Source organism: Triticum aestivum, chromosome 2D (assembly GCF_018294505.1).
Source record: "Triticum aestivum cultivar Chinese Spring chromosome 2D, IWGSC CS RefSeq v2.1, whole genome shotgun sequence".
NCBI lineage: Eukaryota > Viridiplantae > Streptophyta > Magnoliopsida > Poales > Poaceae > Triticum > Triticum aestivum.
This window is the reverse complement of record NC_057799.1, coordinates 469,058,022-469,062,076: the sequence shown is the minus strand read 5'-3', so window position 1 is coordinate 469,062,076 and position 4,055 is coordinate 469,058,022.

The following is a 4,055-nucleotide window of genomic DNA, read 5'->3' as shown; positions in this document are numbered from 1 at the left end:
TTCACTTGCTTCATCGTTATGGCTAGTCCTTTATCTACTCCTTTATCTCCCGAGAATGAAGTTATCAATTTTATACAAAGGGAGGGAGAAAATTTAAAAGATGCTTGGTATAGAATTTGCAATGCTCAAAACAAATCTGCTAAGAAGCAATCTACTTCCGTTCTTCTTCGCAACTTTTATGTAGGCGTCACTCCTTGGAATAGATATATTCTTGATACCATTACCGGACGGAATTTCTTGGGTAGCCATACTTTTGATTCTTATAATGCCATGACAGATTTGTTTGGTTCTCCACCTCTTTTGGTTAATGGAACTATGTTAACTTTGGAGCATGTGATGCAAAGGCTTGAAATTATTGAAAATAAATTTGTTACCGTAGAGTTTCTTGAGAATTTAGATAAAAAGATCCACAATCAAATTACCCAATATGGATCTAAGGTAGGAGTTATTTTGAAATTTTTTAAACAAAAGGAACCCATAGTTAATGAAAGAATAGATCAAGATTCCACTAGAATCGATAAGCTTGAGGGTATTATAACCAACTTAGGGTCCGCTTTTTCTTCCGTGAAAAATACTCCAAATCCTCCTACCAAAATTGCCAAGCTTATGTACGTTCCTAAAAATAAGGGTGAATCCTCTAGTAAGGAAACTGCGGATCTCAAATCAATAAGTGTTCATCCCAACTTTTTCGCTATCATTGAGAAACCATTTGCTAAAAATGAATTTCTCGATTTCTTGCCTAAGAGTTTTATCATTAATAAGAGGAAAGAAATTCCTAAGGGTTATAGGTGTTCTATTGAAGAATTGCCTGCCAAAGATGATAATACCTAGATCTATCCTTGCTTTTATGCCTAGCTAGGGGCGTTAAACGATAGCGCTTGTTGGGAGGCAACCCAATTTTATTTTAGTCTTTTTTGCTTTTTGCTCCTGTTTAGTAATAAATATTTGATCTAGCCTCTGGTTATATTTGTTTTTATGTTTTAATTAGTGTTTGTGCCAAGTTAAACCTATAGGATCTTCTTGGATGATAGTTATTTGATCTTGCTGAAAATTCCAGAAACTTTCTGTTCACGAAAACAATTGTTTAAAATCACCAGTACGTGATAAAATACTGATTCCAATTGTAGTAGATCAATAAACAAATTTTCTAGGCCGTCTTATTTTGGTAGATTTTTTTGAGTTCCAGAAGTTTGCGTTAGGTACAGATTACTACAGACTGTTCTGTTTTTGACAGATTCTGTTTTTCGTGTGTTGTTTAGTTATTTTCATGAATCTATGGCTATTAAAAGAGTTTATAAACCATAGAGAAGTTGGAATAAAGTAGGTTTAACACAAATATAAATAAAGAATGAGTTCATTACAGTACCTTGAAGTGGTGTTTTGTTTTCTTTCGCTAACGGAGCTCATGAGATTTTCTGTTGAGTTTTGTGTTGTGAAGTTTTCAAGTTTTGGGTAAGGATTTGATGGATTATGGAACAAGGAGGGGCAAAAGCCTAAGCTTGGGGATTCCCAAGGCACCCCAAGGTAAATCCAAGGACACCAAAAAGCCAAAGCTTGGGGATGCCCCGGAAGGCATCCCCTCTTTCGTCTTCGTCCATCGGTAACTTTACTTGGAGCTATATTTTTATTCACAACATGATATGTGTTTTGCTTGGAGCGTCTTGTACAATTTGAGTCTTTTCTTTTTAGTTTACCACAATCATCCTTTCTGTACACACCTTTTGAGAGAGACACACATGATTTGGAATTTATTAGAATACTCTATGTGCTTCACTTATATCTTTTGAGCTATATAGTTTTGCTCTAATGCTTCACTTATATCTTTTAGAGCACGGTGGTGGTTTTGTTTTATAGAAACTATTGTTCTCTCATGCTTCACTTATATTATTTTGAGAGTCCTACAAAACAACATGGTTATTTGCTTGAATTGTTAAAATTAGTCCTAATATGATAGGCATCCAAGATTAGTAAAAACTTTCTTATAAGTGCGTTGAATACTAAGAAAAGTTTGATGCTTGATAATTGTTTTGAGATATGAAGATGGTGATATTAGAGTCATGCTAGTTGAGTAGTTGTGGATTTGAGAAATACTTGTGTTAAAGTTTGTGATTCCCGTAGCATGCACGTATGGTGAACCGTTATGTGATGAAGTCGGAGCATGATTTATTTATTGATTGTCGTCCTTATGAGTGGCGGTCGGGGACGAGCGATGGTATTTTCCTACCAATCTATCCCCCTAGGAGCATGTGCGTAATACTTTGTTTTGATAACTTGTAGATTTTTGCAACAAGTATATGAGTTCTTTATGACTAAGGTTGAGTCCATGGATTATACGCACTCTCACCCTTCCACCATTGCTAGCCTCTCTAATACCGCGCACCTTTCGCCGGTATCGTACACCCACCATATACCTTCCTCAAAATAGACACCATACCTACCTATCATGGCATTTCCATAGCCATTCCGAGATATATTGCCATGCAACTTACCACCGGTCCGTTTATTATGACACGCTCCATCATTGTCATATTGCTTAGCATGATCATGTAGTTGACATCGTATTTGTGGCAAAGCCACCGTTCATGTCACTCTTGATTCATTGCATATCCCGGTACACCGCCGGAGGCATTCACATAGAGTCATATTTTGTTCTAAGAGTTGTAATTCTTGAGTTGTAAGTAATAAAAGTGTGATGATCATCATTATTAGAGCATTGTCCCATGTGAGGAAAGGATGATGGTGACTATGATTCCCCCATAAGTCGGGATGAGACTCCGGACTAAATAAAAAAAGAGGCCAAAAAAAGGAGAGAAGGCCCAACAAAACAAAATGAGAGAAAAAGAGAGAAGGGACAATGTTACTATCCTTTTTCCACACTTGTGCTTCAAAGTAGCACCATGATCTTCATGATAGAGAGTCTCCTATGATATCACTTTCATATACTAGTGGGAATTTTTCATTATATAACTTGGCTTGCATATTCCAATGATGGGCTTCCTAAAATTGCCCTAGGTCTTCGTGAGCAAGCGAGTTGGATGCACACCCACTTAGTTTCATTTGTTGAGCTTTCATACACTTATAGCTCTAGTGCATCCGTTGCATGGCAATCCCTACTCACTCACATTGATATCTATTAATGGGCATATCCATAGCCCGTTAATACGCCTAGTTGATGTGAGACTATCTTCTCCTTTTTGGTCTTCTCCACAACCACCATTCTATTCCACCTATAGTGCTATATCCATGGCTCACGCTCATGTATTGCGTGAAGATTGAAAAAGTTTGAGAACATCAAAAGTATGAAACAATTGCTTGGCTTGTCATCGGGGTTGTGCATGATTTAAATATTTTGTGTGGTGAAGATAGAGCATAGCCAGACTATATGATTTTGTAGGGATAACTTTCTTTGGCCATGTTATTTTGAGAAGACATGATTGCTTAGTTAGTATGCTTGAAGTATTATTATTTTTATGTCAATATGAAACTTTTATCTTGAATCTTTCGGATCTGAATATTCATGCCATAAATAAGAGAATTACATTAAAAATTATGCCAAGTAGCATTCCACATCAGAAATTCTGTTTTTATCATTTACCTACTCGAGGACGAGCAGAAATTAAGCTTGGGGATGCTTGATACGTCTCCAACGTATCTATAATTTTTGATTGTTCCATGCTATTATATATTCTATTTTGGATGTTTAATGGGCTTTATTATACACTTTTACATTATTTTTGGGACCAACCTATTAACCGGAGGCCCAGCCCAAAATGTTGTTTTTTGCCTATTTCAGTGTTTCGATGGAAAGGAATATCAAATGGAGTCCAAACGGAATGAAACCTTCGGGAACGTTATTTTTGGAACAAACGTGATCCAGAGGACTTGGAGTGGACGTCAAGAAATCACCAAGGAGGCCACGAGGCAGGGGGCGCGCCCTCCACCCTCGTGGGCCCCTCGTGGCTCCACCGACCTACTTCTTCCTCCTATATATAGCTACGTACCCCCAAAAAATCGAGGAGCACCACGAAAACCTAATTCCACCGCCGCAATCTTCT